Source organism: Taudactylus pleione, unplaced genomic scaffold (genome assembly GCF_031769625.1).
Source record: "Taudactylus pleione unplaced genomic scaffold, aTauple2 ptg000015l, whole genome shotgun sequence".
Classification (NCBI taxonomy): Eukaryota; Metazoa; Chordata; class Amphibia; order Anura; family Myobatrachidae; genus Taudactylus; species Taudactylus pleione.
In genome coordinates, this window is record NW_028284417.1 from 31,983,629 (window position 1) to 32,000,278 (window position 16,650).

The 16,650-nt window shown below is 39.8% G+C and overlaps 1 protein-coding gene across 2 annotated transcripts in view; it reads left to right on the forward strand.

Moving 5' to 3' along the window:
- Positions 1 to 16,650, forward strand: part of KLHL32 (kelch like family member 32) — a 228,100-nt gene that overhangs the window by 121,203 nt on the left and 90,247 nt on the right. The window lies entirely within an intron of this gene.

Consider the following 16,650-nt stretch of genomic DNA (forward strand, 5'->3'; position numbering starts at 1 on the left):
TGAAAACCATGTAAAAGGTGTTGGTATTTACTGTATTTCAGGTTCTCCCTATATGGCACATACTGTCTATAAACAGCAGTAGAACATACAAATTTGATAATGGGGGAAATTTACTAAAGAGCGTTTTTTCCAGGGGTTTAGGGGTCTATTTACTAAAGGCGCATATAATTGTATGATAACTACATCGTTATTGCTCAATCATTCATTAATCGTGCAGTGAATATGCCGGCAACAACTAGCGATGAGCGCTCCCACTGGCATCTGTCATCGCCTGAACATACTGCCCAACCTGACGATATCGTCAGGATGGGCAGGTTCGGGGATGAGGGAGGGTGCATGCACTGAATAACATATCGTTCCGTGTGGGCACAATATCCACTGCACAGTATAAACAACGATTGAACGATAATGATGTCATAATCATTCAGTTGTTCATTAGTCGTGTAGTGGATATGTGCCTTAAGCCTTGGATGTAGATAAAGTGGACTGAGATAAAGTACCAACCAACCAGCTTTTAACTGTCATTTTTCAAACACAGCCTGTGACATGGCAGTTAGGGGCTGATTGGCTGGGACTTTATCTTTGTTCGCTTTATCTCTACCCAAGGCTTAGTAAACAGACCCCCATACTACAGCATATTGCCTACTGTTTTGGCATCCAAACTGCCAGATTTACTATTCAGCAGTTTGTAGCGTGATTTTCATTCCATCAGTTATGTGCTGGGTAGGTTTACTATGCATGAGATCATCAGCTTTCTGAACTGCATGTCTGTGACTCTCAAGCATAGGGTAGACATGGCAGTGATACCAACTAACAGCAATCTTCTGCTATCTCAAGGGTAGTCTAGATGTCTATGGAGATATCAAAATGTCTTTGTTGTTTCTCTGTCTGAAGCTCCCAGGCAGGACTACACAGTATAGCTGGGCTCTCAGAGATTGTGCCCTGCCATTGTTCTCTATATGCACGGGTGGATATAATCAGAACAGGCATCCCCTAAGAAGCTGGTTGCAGAAGTAGCTGCTACTTATGTAATACTATTGAACTGCAGCTACTAGGCATCTATTATTGTGTAAATGTGTCTTTGTTCTGGAGCTGTGCATCCACGAGTTGGTAAATGTGCAGACTGTCTGGCAGACTTTCCCTGTGTTCCCTGAATCAGTATAAAGCAATAGATAGACTTGTAGCTGTACCTTTTGGATGCTGTATGTTTGATTGTTAAACAGTTAAACTTGTGTGCAGAGGTTATAATGCTAATGGTAACTATATATATATGTTCCCTTGGTCTGAGTCCTGCCACCAATGCCATATGTATTATATAGTATGTTTAGTAAATACTGTGGTGTTACCAGAGTAAGCGTAACTGAGCTGGATATTTACTCTGTCTGGGTTTGTTGAATGGTAGTGATTGGCACATTTCATGTGGAGGAACTTTGATACAATATAAGGGGCAATTGAAGGGGTTTGATGAGCATTATAAGAGGCACATGAAGAGGTCTGAGGTCTGCTGAACATATGAAAGGCATGTGGGAGGATCTGATAAATATTTAAAGGGCATTTGGGGTGTTCAGATGGCACATTGGGATCTCTAAAGGGCATTTAAGGGGCATATAAGGGGCATATGAAGATCTCTAAAGGACATTTAAGGGGCAAGTGGGGAGGTCTGATGGCATGTGGGGAGGTCTGGTAGGCATTTAATAGATATGTATAGAGAATGCAGATCACAATGCAATTTTATGCTATCCCACTCACGTTTTAAAAGGTGATAGAGAAGGTTATTTTTATACAGGTCAATTTTCTTTCTCTCTCAACAGTGAGATTTGTGAAAAAAAAAAGAATTAATAGTTCTATCTATTACAGGTGATAGCTATACAGACATTTTCTCAATTCACATCTCTAGTGAGAAAGAAATTTACTGGCAGGAACAGTCAGGTGCAGGGGTTGGGAGAGGGAAGAAGTTGGTGCTTAAAGGAGAAGCAGGTGATGGGTGGAGAGTGAGAGTGGGGGTTACCTGGAATGCAGAAAGAGGCACATGCGGACAGACAAAGGAAATAGGTAAGAGAAAGGAGAGGGGACACATAGAAAATGTAAAGGAGAGGTGAACAAAGACAGGAGAGACATTAGAGAAATGTGAGACTTTTAGAAAATATTGAATTAACCCAGAAAATATAGGGATGTGGAGGGGCACAGGAGAGTTGATGTATACAGAGTGGATAGCCTTACATCGTATAATGTCTTCATTTATACTATATAGTGCTGAAAAACATCTAGAATTAACTTCACAACATCAGTATCCTTAAAGCTTCAAGAGCTCTGGGCAGCTGGCAGACCTCTGGCCACTGTATCTGTATTTCCATCCCCCCACTTCTAAATTCTCAAGGACTTGCAGTCACCAATAAATCGCCTTCTGACATTTCAGGTTTATATTCAAAAACTTTTCTCAGGGGCATAAAAATGTATTTCCTTAAATAGACAACCACCAGTGCAGACACACATTGCTCCACGTGCCCGGACAGACCACACTACTGCTTGTGTATGTATAATATGGCCTATATAAATGATACAGTAGTTGAAAAAAATCATTTGTTTATATAATTGTGTTCGAGTGGCTGCTCTCCTAATCCATATTCTGCCTGTTGTTCATGCAGAGATAAAAATTATATATGGGGAGAGGAGAGTAGGAGGCTTAATGGTATAGTAGTAATAATAATGTTGTGAAATATTTTTTTATTTTTAATATACGCAATATTTACAACATCCATTAATTCATCTGAAAGACCACCTGAACCTATTATGCTTGTTTCCAAAAAACATGGAAAACTTTTCTTTAAATATTCAGTTACACTTATGTGCATAAGAAAAAACATGGTGCAGTATATGTGGACACAATACATCTGTGTGACGGACGGTCCACACCGACAATGAAAGTACCTGCATAACAAGAATGAGAGGCATATTTCAGAGAGCTTTAGTTTTCCATTCGGCGATTTAACAATTAACATCTCAATAAAGTACATGGAAAGAATGAATAAAGGTGCAAGAGTGTAATTCTGTTCTTTAAAAAAACAAAAACAAATATAAAGGCCTGAATAATAGCAAAACTTCCCATGTACCAATCAATACAATATGTAATCACTTACCTGAGTGTATGAAGTCCTTGTGGTTCTCAGAAAATAATAAAAATACAGGTGACATCCAGGGGCGCCAAGGTGGGGTGCGGGTGCTCTTTATCTGGGGCCTGTTAAAGGGACCTGGGACCTGAAGCCCCCTCCCCCCTGTACATGTAGCACTTCGGGCAGGGAGAGAGAGGAGACTGTTGCTGCAGCAGCCTCTTTACCCAGCACATGCTGCTGTGTGCTGGGCTAGGGAGTGAGTCTGCTGCAGCAGCACTGCAGTCAGTCCTCTCTCTCCCTGCGTGATGTGTTCGGGGGAGCAGGATGGACCTACTGCTGTATCTAATGGCTTACTGGGATCGCTGGTCCTGTATATGCTGGAATTATGCAACTCAATATACCTTGTATTATGCATATTAAAGCTGGATTAATGCTAATTATACCCTATTCATGGACTAGACACACTCGCTCTAAAATCAAGCATTTGGAAACCCCCCACTAGAAATCCTGCGTTTGCCACTGTTTGGTGCAGACCACCGATAATCACTCAACTGCAAAAACATTGGTCAATCCATCTCTGAATCAGGCTCACAGCTCTGAGGGCAGCACGGGACTTCATCCCAGGTAGTGTAGTGATGCTTTGGAAAGTGAAATCTACACCATTCCTTTATATAGAGGTGACGGTGTAGTTTTCTACCTCCAAGAGCTGGAGCAAATCTAGTATATCCTAGGGTGGATGTGAACCATAGGTAGAATATATCCTTTTTATATACTGTAGTAATTGTCTGTCCTTATGGTTAAAACAAACAATCATGTGATATAAGTAGTATAGAGCACACTTTTCCGCTCAAAAGTGACAGGTGCCCTGTCCTCTCTCCTCCCACACCACGCCCACTCTCCTCCCACACCACGCCCACTCTCTACCCTAAACCCGCCCATATTACTACTCCTGACACTCCCTGTTTTACGCCCCTTTTTTATATAAATGTCATATAAATTGTATATCCTATTAATATTAACTGTATATAAATTTTATATGTGGTTGATAATAATGTGCTATCAAATTAATATAGTATAATATATGATGATATAAATGGGGTATCAAATTAATATGCTATTTTTATAAAATGTGTAATTCATAATGCATTATTGACAGCGTATAATGAATATTATTAACCCCTATAAGAGTTAAAACAGCGGATTATGTCTACAATCAAAAACCTCGGCGTGCGACGCCGTGCTGCTGGCCGGAAAATGCGGATGAAAAAAGCGTATTACACGGTATTAAATTGGGTAGATATAGTGGAGTTGATAAGTTTTATGCTGCAAATAACGGCTGGTTTAAAAGAACAGATTATTAACCCTTAGACAAACAAAGTATTTAAAAGACCATATGAACAATTGGTGTGTAGCTATAAAAGTAAAAAGCAGATTATGCCTACAAACAAAAGCCTCAGCGTGTTACGCCGCACAGCTAGCCGGAAAATGCGGATGAAAAAGGTGTATTACACGGTATTATTTCCCTGTAGTTATAGCGGCGTTGATAAGTTTAATGTGTCAAATAAAGGCAGGTTTACAAGGTCTGATAGTCAAAAAAAAATAAAATAAAAATGGTTGCATACATGGATATAGCGTTATTTCACAGATATATAGACATTTTACAGGACTTCATGTACAGCCGTAATAACACATACCGCAGAACGATTAAGTGTACGCTGTGTGAAATTATTCCCTCTAACGTATTGTGAATTTTCAAGGCCATGAACGGCGGATACTTTAAAGCCAATAAACACACCCCGCATTGACTGTGTATAATGAATATTGTTAACATTTAGACAAGCCGAACATTTAAAATCCATATGAACAGTCGGTAGATGATTCTGGATTTTAGAAGGGTTACGTTCGATGAGTTGCTTAAAACATCTTCATGCAAAACTAACCGCACCCTTAGAAAACGTGTTGTAGTAGATAAGAATGCCTGTAGTAGATAAGAATGCCCTGTAGTAGATAAGAATGCCTGTAGTAGATAAGAATGCCTGTAGTAGATAAGAATGCCTGTAGTAGATAAGAATGTCCTGTAGTAGATAAGAATGTCCTGTAGTAGATAAGAATGTCCTGTAGTAGATAAGAATGTCCTGTAGTAGATAAGAATGCCCTGTATTCAACAGGGTTCAAATAACAAGCAACAAATTAACTTAACTATTTAAGAAACTGTATGAAATGTTTATTACCAGATCAATATAGTTTAACAACCTTTGATTTCAAATGATAATTGTTATAAAATAAGATGTATTTAAACCCTTTATATAAAATTTGTACTTTGTAATGCGTTATTGACTGTGTATAATGCATATTATTAACCCTTAGACAAAGTATTTTAAAGGCCATATGAACATTCGGTGTGTTTAGGTATAAAAGTAAAAAAGCAGAATATGCCCACAAACAAAAACCCCAGCGTGTTACGCTGCGCGGCTAACCGGAAAATGCGGATGAAAAAAGGTATATTACACTCATCGAACGTAACCCTTCTAAAATCCTGAATCATCTACCGACTGTTCATATGGATTTTAAATGTTCGGTTTGTCTAAATGTTAACAATATTCATTACACACAGTCAATGCTGGGTGTGTTTACTGGCTTTAAAGTATCCGTCGTTCGTGGCCTTGAAAATTCACAATACGTTAGAGGGAATAATTTCAAACGGCGTACACTTAATCGTTCTGTGGTATGTGTTATTAGAGCTGTGAAATAACGCTATATCCATGTCTGCAACCATTTTTATTTAATTTTTTTTTGACTATCAGACCTTGTAAACCTGCCTTTATTTGACACATAAAACTTATCAACGCCACTATAACTACAGGGAAATAATACAGTGTAATACGCCTTTTTCATCCACATTTTCCGGCTAGCTGTGCGGCGTAACACGCTGAGGTTTTTGTTTGTAGGCATATTCTGCTTTTTACTTTTACAGCTACACACCAAATGTTCATATGGTCTTTTAAATACTTTGTTTGTCTAAGGGTTAATAATCGGTTCTTTTAAATTAGCCGTTATTTGCAGCATAAAACTTATCAACACCACTATAACTACCCAATTTAATACCGTGTTTCCGGCTAGCAGCGCAGTGTCACACGCCGAGGTTTTTGATTGTAGACATAATCCGCTTATTACTCTTATAGGGGTTAATAATATTCATTATACACTGTCAATAATGCATTATGAATTACACATTTTATATAAATACCTTATTAATTTGATACCCCATTTATATCATCATATATTATGCTATATTAATTTGATAGCACATTATTATCAACCACATATAAAATTTATATACAGTTAATATTAACAGGATATAAAATTTATATGACATTTATATAAAAAAGGGGCGTAAAACAGGGAGTGTCAGGAGTAGTGATATGGGCGGGTTTATACTCTATGCTACTAAGGAATCTATATTTGAACCTCTATATACCCCTGCCTATACCTCCTAATATCCTACCTATAAACCTCTAAGGATGACGCTATTTTGTGTACGCAGTCATACAGTAAATAAAGACTTCAGACCTAGAATCTGTGGTTCCAAAGCACAAAGTATTATGCAAGTAAAAGTACAGCAGTTACACGCTATGATCCTCATATAGTCTAAGAGATTATACAGACCCAAGTACAATTATACATACGCAGCGCTCTCTGGTCCAGATGTTAGGCATCAGCAAGAAACCCCTCGTCAATCAGCATTCAGCAAGAAGACAAAGACCCAGTGTTGGAGCACACATATTTATACCCCCTAGAAATAGACGACACAATAGAGAAGTTTGTTGCTGATGCCATTGGTCCTCAAGGGGGATGCATCTGTTACAGAGCATTTAACAGGCTGATTCAAATAGACACAACCCAGCCTCCAACAACTGAGGGTCTCTGATTTCCCACCCCATGCAACATCCTAACAGTTGTTCATATAATATACATTTTGTTGCTTGAAGTCTCTGCGGTCCATAAGTTGAGAATGCATGATGAGATCTCCACACCGATAATACTGGAATTCTGTTGAAAGAGTACGCATCAGTACAAAACCAAACATGGCTTACTTAGCATGTATAAAACCTTAGTTACCAAATAATCCTTATTTCACAGCATTTATACTAAATGAAAGAACTTAAATCTTATCCCTTAAAGCTTATGGAACCTTGTATGTGGATATGTAATGTGTGAGTATGCGGGGTTTGATATAAAGACGCTAGTTAACTTGGAGCAGATGCGTGCGCATAAAGCTAATGAACAGCATTTTCATATAGGATCTTATGCATTCGCTAATATGCGATTAGTTACCAGCGCAATTGTGCGTATTAATGTGTGTATGAGAAATGGTGCACTTAAATCTCACTTAAACTAAGTGAACACCTAGCAGTGTAGAATGCTGAGCCTTATAGTTCCACACGCCCCCTCTCTCAGCAGCCCCCACCCTTCCCAGGCTCAAAAGTAAAGTCCTTTGTTCTCCCAGGTTCTTGTGTAAATGCAAATTAGCACAGCTACAAGACCCAAACCTAAGATAACAATCTTGGCTTTGAAAGTATTTTATTGCAGGAAGCCTGCTAATGTAAGGTGTGTATTCGAGCAGGGCCACCTGGAGTGAGAGCAGACGTTATATCCAGGAAGCTGGTCTACACAGGCTAGTTGTCACGTGGCCATTTCCTCTGTTTAGCTAATGCAATATATCCTTTAGGGGAATTATAATAATATACACTTTATCCAGAGCACCCAAACTACGTAAAGTCATGAAATGGGCTTTTGTTGAATCACCGTAACTTATGGCGATGGTCACAGATGCAATCGCATGATGCTAATAGTAATATCGCCACATGTACTAAAGAGTGAGTTTATCTAAAATGGCGCTTGCGGCCAGTTGCAAGATGGTGTTGCTGCGATTCAATTTTAAACTGATCTTGTCTCAGCCAATAATCCAGCTTTGACAGTCCACCCTTTGATAGCGAACAACATGCTATCACAATCTGCTATTAGAATTTAATTTTGGCTTACATTTACATATTATTTAGTGTTATTATGGGATGGCACAAGGTGGTTCTTAATCCATCAATAATGTGTCTCTGAGTGGGGATATAAAACTACTATTATATGCACACCGCGGATCTTGGAAGATCATGTGAAAGGTGTGGGGATGCACCAGTCTTATAAAAGCAGTCTTGAAGGGGAATTTAAACTTTACATTATCTGAAGTGTTTTAAAAATAACATTTCAATAATACATTCTATGTATGTCTAAATATAATACATTAAATTATGGTATTTCCTAGTTCAGGGTTGTAATGCAGTTCTATATTTACCTCGGTATTCATATTGTCATTACTGACCACCATCATAGTTTCGTTCTTGCGTTTTACTCTATTTTTACATTTAGCACACTTCAACACAATAGGAACACACTGGATGCATATGCCAATTATTATGATGACAATCAGTATAAGGATCAAGAATTTGCCTATACTGGCGATCATTTCCTGGACCCATTCCCCTAGACCTGAGAACCATTTCACTGGGTTCAGCCATGAAACCCATCCTTCTATCTTCTCCCCTACTTCAGCCACTGAAGCGTTATGGTTCTTACAAAACTCCCATTTTAGCTGCAGAATTTCATCCATCTTCCAGTCTATCACTTCCTTAGGGTCGCTGGTATCATTGGTGACATAGGTGCAACATTTGACTCCAAATTGGGTGGCTAATGTTACGCAATACCCTCCAGTAACAGCAGTTAAATAATTTAACACTAGCCTGTGTTGCACCAGTTCTTTCTTGTACGCTTGCAATTCCCTCCCTGTATACCTGAATGTGTCATCATATATCTCGGTGATATTATCTATCAATTTAGCAAGATCCTGAATATATCTAAAATGTAGTGTTCCCCGAGCGATCTTGGTGGGATCCAGTGCTACTAAAACTTGAAAGCCATTTGTCTCACTAATTAACTGAGTGGCTTTATGCACGTCACCAGGTATCATATTTCTTTTGCCTCTGTGTTCATATTCCGTGTGAAGATATGGTGATGGTATGTTTTTATGTATACCAAGCATTTCAACATGTGTGAGGGTCATAACTTCTGGGACTACTCTTCCCAGGTAAAACAATAACAGTACTAAGATTGGTCAGACACTCCCCTGATTGGCATTGCACTCCTCCTCACTCCACTCCATCAGCACTGCCATCAGCTCCCATTTCCTCAATCGGTCCTCCATCATAGACACTGAGTATCCCCAAACAGATCATCACGACAAAAACTCTGGAAAAAAAAGAACTAGGATGACCACAGCAGACCACTCTATTGCTGGAAGCACTGATCTACACATTTCTTTATCTCAGATATCTCACCATCACCTTTTTAATCCTTCCGGTACAAGCTCGCAATCGACAGGTCCACGTTATCGGCCTTGTCTCCGCCTTGTATCTCCACTGGTTGGTTAACCTCCCTATAGTGAGTGGAATGGACCCACGTATCTTCCTCGGCCACCCTTTGAGGATGTGGTATCATCAGATACGGACCTTTCCACTGATCAGTCAAACAACCTGGGCTAAAAAAAATTTGGATCATAACAAATTCTCCAGGTTTGACATCATGACAGTTTGCATTAGACATGTTAGTTAATAACACTTTCAATTTTGGTTATTCTCATTCATCTTTGTGAGACCCTGCACAGTAACCTCATTATCATATTTTCACATGAGGCTGCCTGTTTGAACAGTATCTTAAAGGGGGGCAAATAAAGGAAAAGACAGTCTGGGATAATCTTAGTGTTGTTACCCATCACCTTACACATGTTCTTGGAAACGTCACCTGTAAAATAAGTCCCCCTATCATTTTTAATAATTCTAGGGATATAGTATCTGCATACAGCTTCCTGCAATTAAATCTTGTTATTAATAGCTACTGCTCTAAATAATGCCTGGGCCACTGGGTTGGATAGTATTCCGAGTATTCGATCTTAGCCTGGCATAGCTGCCGTTTATCCTTAGCAACCTTGTATCCTGTGAGTGGGAGATAAAGCACAACAGTTTAATATCATTTAATAAACATGGCCTAAAATACAACAATAAATCGTCCACATTTTACATTAGAACAGATCCATTGATATGTTGAAAAGATAGTAAACAGTAATATAAGGCCTGGGAGAAGATACTGGGGTTGCCTATGAACCCATGGGAAACTCATGTTCCTGTGTGGTGTTCTCCACTTTGCAGTTCTTACTTATGTGTCCCACTTGGTGACAGTTAAAACATAATTTTGAATGGGGTGGATGAAAGGATTGTTATGGGAGTTGAGCAAGAGAGAAAGATGGTGGGTATGGGTAAGGATATGAAGGATAAGGGTATTGTGGGAGGTATGAAGTTTGTGGGTAGTATGAGGCCTGTAGTTGTGTATGATATGTGGGGTAAGGATGTGTTTGCTGTGGTGTGGGATTGGTGAGGACATGTAACTGTTCAGGTGCAAGTGTGTGTATAGGTGCAGGTGTGTCTACTGGCTGTGATGTTACCATCATTCCTTCCAGAGCTTGGATACTGACAGCCATTAGTTTTTTGCTCTGGGTCTCTCTCTTATTTGAGATGTTTTTATCATGTTCTATGGCAGATTCTATGAGTGTATCTATTGTGACTCCCCTCCAGCCAGGTTGTGAGATCTGAACCCGAGTCTTTAAGTCGTCTTTCAGACAGTCCATGAGTACCGTGACTATCATTCCCCTGTGGTGAGTGCCATCTTTAATATCTTCTATCCCAGTGTACTGGGTGATAGCCTGCAGAGCCCGATCGCAATAATCTTCTGCAGATTCACTCTCCTTTTGCTTAATGGTGAAAAGTTTGTTCCAGTTAACTACTACTGGAAAATATATACCCAATTGTGTTACAATGCGGGAAATGTTACCTTGGTTTACTTGGTCTGTTAAGGGAACGTCACCATCCAATACACAATCCGTGATAAATTTTGTCATGTCGGTATTGCGTGGTAGACAGGCCCTTAACACCACACGCCAATCTTTATTAGTTGGCTCATGTGAACTACCCAAATTTCTCAAAAGTCTTTGACATTTGGCTAGTTCCTTTTTGGGATCGGGGAAATCATTTATGATGGAATTTAGTTCTGCTCTTGTCCAAGGACAATGCATTACTACTTCCCTCGTGGGCACTACACCATTCGCATCTGCATTTCCATTCAGAACAGTTATTGTCCGAATGGGATGCAGACCGGCAGTGCTGCTACCTTTGACCTTGTTACTTGGCTGGGGGTTTAATCTGTTGCTACTACGTATGGTATTAACAACTTCCTCTATGGGTGCAGAGGGTGTTAGCACTTCCCTTGCTGTTACCGATGGAGATGGCGGCACCACTCGTGATTGTTGTGATGCAGCATCTATCATTTGTACAGCATGGGAAATGGCAGACATTTCAATAGGCTCATCATCCACATCATGAACATTTTCTTTATGGTTGCTTAAGAGAGGGTACAAGTTGCTTGTTACATTTTTATGGGTATTTTTGGTAACTGTACTTGCACCTCCATCCACATAAGGTGGGGGTGGTGAGCGTGAACTGCTGGCAATACTCTCCACAATGCTACCTTGCTGCACATGCGCGCCATTTTGCGGCTTGTCTGTATTGCAATTTAGCGTCACGGATGTATTCTCTGGCAATACGCTCGCGACTCTAGTTTGCGTCACTTGCACATTTTTAAGACACGCATCCCCTTCATGCTGCCACAATTTTAAACATTCATAATATTTTCCCTTTTTCTCTCGGGAGCGCATCAAACTGATGTGATCCCGGACATTATCTAATACATCCTTATCAAAACTACCAATTCTGGGAAACGGTCTAACACTCTTCATCGTCATTTTAAACCATACATCACAATACCTTATTGCATAAGTACCGTACTTAGTATGCATAATACAATGAGCCGATCCGATCGGCGCCTCCATTAGCAGCACATCATTGGCTAACATCTCTATTGTTTGCGCGGCTCCCATTTCGAGAGACAATCAAGATACTTTCACTTACCTGTGGACGATATTAACAGGATGCGCCCACACACCTGGATAAGATTTGAAAAAGGCAACTTCCACACCCAGATAAGATTTAGAAAGGCAACTTCCACACCTGGACAGGATTTAAATAGGCAACTTCCACACCTGGATAAGATTTAAATAGGCAACTTCCACACCTTCTCTGCAACAAAGACAACATGTACACCTGCTACTGTGTATAGAACGGTAAGCTGCTTACCGAGCGACTAGTACTTAGCCCTTAAAGGTCATACGGTACCGCTAACTATAGGGAACAAGTTACCCGTACCAATAAATACTCACTGTTACACACTTTTTCCTGCGCAGAAAAATACATGTTAACCCAATTATTGGCAACAATTGAAAAGAATGTAAACCTCAATGGCTTTGTTTAAACACGTGGCAGCACAACTGGAAGTATGTATACATTATTGTGCAAACAGTCGCATACACAATAATGCGACTACCACACAACCGTATGACAGCTTTTTAGCTGCGTACGGAAAAGTGCGTCTTTACTGTGTGCAAAACTGCGACTCATCCACGTGCTCAATACTGCAGCACCCTTTTAAACATTAGGTTCTATCAACAAAGGAAAACAAACTTTTTCCTCTCTTGTCCTTGGATTCTAGTCAGCTTCCTTGGCTCACACAAAAATGGGTAGCGATTTCTCAGCACCGAGCGGTTGCAGGTAAACCCTGCATGTGGCCCCTGCACCCTTTGCTGAGATATCGATAACCGTAAGTGCCGTGTGAGTAGATAAGTGACTTCACTATGATCCCCCAACTAAGTAATCTATATTTGAACCTCTATATACCCCTGCCTATACCTCCTAATATCCTACCTATAAACCTCTAAGGATGACGCTATTTTGTGTACGCAGTCATACAGTAAATAAAGACTTCAGACCTAGAATCTGTGGTTCCAAAGCACAAAGTATTATGCAAGTAAAAGTACAGCAGTTACACGCTATGATCCTCATATAGTCTAAGAGATTATACAGACCCAAGTACAATTATACATACGCAGCGCTCTCTGGTCCAGATGTTAGGCATCAGCAAGAAACCCCTCGTCAGTCAGCATTCAGCAAGAAGACAAAGACCCAGTGTTGGAGCACACATATTTATACCCCCCAGAAATAGACAACACAATAGAGAAGTTTGTTGCTGATGCCATTGGTCCTCAAGGGGGATGCATCTGTTACAGAGCATTTAACAGGCTGATTCAAATAGACACAACCCAGCCTCCAACAACTGAGGGTCTCTGGTTTCCCGCCCCATGCAACATCCTAACAGTTGTTCATTTAATATAAATTTTGTGGCTTGAAGTCTCTGTGGTCCATAAGTTGAGAATGCATGATGCGATCTCCGCACCGATAATACCAGAACTCTGTTGAAAGAGTACGCATCAGTACAAAACCAAACACGGCTTACTTAGCATGTATAAAACCTTAGTTACCAAATAATCCTTATTTCACATCATTTATACTAAATGAACGAACTTAAATCTTATCCCTTAAAGCTTATGGAAGCTTGTATGTGGATATGTAATGTGTGAGTATGCGGGGTTTGATATAAAGACGCTAGTTAACTTGGAGCAGATGCGTGCGCATAAAGCTAATGAACAGCGTTTTCATATAGGATCTTATGCATTCGCTAATATGCGATTAGTTACCAGCGCAATTGTGCATATTAATGTGTGTATGAGAAATGGTGCACTTAAATCTCACTTAAACTAAGTGAACACCTAGCAGTGTGGAATGCTGAGCCTTATAGTTCCACACGCCCCCCTCTCTCAGCAGCCCCCACCCTTCCCAGGCTCAAAAGTAAAGTCCTTTGTTCTCCCAGGTTCTTGTGTAAATGCAAATTAGCACAGCTACAAGACCCAAACCTTAGATAACACTCTTGGCTTTGAAAGTATTTTATTGCAGGAAGCCTGCTAATGTAAGGTGTGTATTCGAGCAGGGCCACCTGGAGTGTGAGCAGACGTTATATCCAGGAAGCTTGTCTACACAGGCTAGTTGTCACATGGCCATTTGCTCTGTTTAGCTAATGCAATATATCCTTTAGGGTAATTATAATAATATACACTTTATCCAGAGCACCCAAACTACGTAAAGTCATGAAATGGGCTTTTGGTGAAACACTGTAACTTATGGCGATGGTCACAGATGCAATCGCATGATGCTAATAGTAATATCGCCACATGTACTAAAGAGTGAGTTTATCTAAAATGGCGCTTAGGCGGCCATTCACAAAATGGCGTCATGCGGCCAGTCGCAAGATGGTGTCACTGCGATTCAATTTTAAACTGATCTTGTCTCAGCCAATAATCCAGTTTCGACACTACTGATATATTATTATGGATTCATTTATTTTGCCAATAATAACACTTCATAAAATATTCATCCCATCTCATTGACATGTTCTCATTCTCAATTTATCTCAGTCCAGAGATCTCATACACTATGCATATTCACCTGCTGTATGCACACTGTAGCATTCCTCCAAATTCCTTTCATACACATTTAATTGACCTTTCACCATTAGTGGAGTGTTAAAGACAGTAGACATTGCTCAGATGCCAGCCCCAAAGTTACTTATTTTGGAATGCTTATGGTTTCTTTTAACTGTCCATTATGATGCTTGGTTGACACTGGTGAATTTGTCTCTGAAATGATGCACAATAATATCCAGTCCAAGTTTACATCCTGTTCCATTCAGCAATTCATGTGGTAGTGATCTGGGTTTAGCTATGGGACTTCTACATGGTGAGGTTGATCTCCCCATTGGGCAGATTTCTCGTGAAAGACTGTCAACTAGTGTAGGTCAACAGATCCCCTATATAACAGATGAGGAGAATATGGACTTTCATTGGTAGACGCTTTGAGGGAGCATCTTGTTTTAGGGTGGACCCTGAAGATAATTTACCACACTGAGGGCTGATATTCTACCTTTGCTCTGGCAGACCAAGGTGTGGTTGTCGCACTATAAAGTGTATAGTCGCCCACTTATTCCTTAACTTCCTTTTTCCTCTCCTATTGTGGGTTAACTTAGCAACCAATATATAACACCCTCGCATACTAGTAGCAATGGAGGATGGAAAAACAGCTGCTGCTTAAACATTTTATGACTTTTAAACAAATCAGAAGGCGAGAATAAAATGACCTACCACGCTTATATTTGATCCTCTATTTCTCTAAGTGAACTAATGAATTCAATAATTTAAATATATAAAATCTTGGCACCACATTCTATATCAAAGGCTGTTTGATTCATGAACACAAAAAATGTTGATATTATTGTCTCAAAGGGTATCATCAAAAATAGATGGTAATATGCGATCAAAGAGAAAGTGAACGTAAAAGGCACATTAAAGTTCCTCCGGGTTATGAAATCTCTCCAATCTCACTTTCTATGGATGTAAATGATGTAATCCCAACATGGCATAATGCGTCCAGTGGAGAACATTTTTAGATCTTAAATTTCCATCTTTTTCCAAAATGTGCTGATTTGTTTGTGGTGGATCCCACTTGCAGACTTCACAGCTGTTATTAAAAGGATCCTGTAAGCAACATGGGAATCTCTAGTCTTAACTGAAGGAAACCTTACTGAGACAACAGACAATTTTTTTAACGACAGTCTGCTGTATAAAAACATCTATTTTGGTGTCATTCCAGTTTATAAATCCATATCCATTGCACATATTTAACCATTTGACAATGCTTTTAACCTGGTTGTAAAACCCTTATTCTACACTGTAGCAGCAGTTATGGGAGGGAGTTGCTTCCCATAATGGCTACTGCTATGAATCAACATAATGGTGAAGGATCTTATCAGCTGTTCTTGTCGGCTTTCTATTCTTTTGCAGTAAGGTCAAGAACCTGCTTCTGTAATATTGTTGTGTTCATCCATATAGTGACTGAGAGTAATCCCTTCTGATATCATAACTATAATTGCTGGATATTTTGCTTTTACTCCATCTATCTCCACCTTGGAGATCCAATATCCCCTGATAGGGACTTCAGTCCCACTGGGAGCTACCAACTAGAGCCAATCTGCCAGAAAGATCCTAAGGATATCCATGTTTAAGGAAATAGGATCAGCATTAAGGAGGCAAGCCATAATGTTTTCATAAATCTGTGTTCAGATTTACTTTCAGTGCCTTGCACACAGGATGCCATTGTCTGACACATAACAGTTTCTCTAGTTAACGGGAGTGTTTACATGGACATCTGGCGTACCTAACTTGCCGCTTCTTGCAATATTTCCAGGCCCATATTTCCTGCACAGTAAGAGTTCAGTTATCAGCCTCAACCTGTTTCTTTCAGGAGAGGGATATTCTTCAATTATACATTTTCTGAATTTGTGATATGCTTCCATCCAAACCTGTTGAAGCTCTCATAGTAGTTCAGCCAAGTCACCTTTTAGAGATGTCGCTATTGTTTACAACCACCACTAAGTCATCACT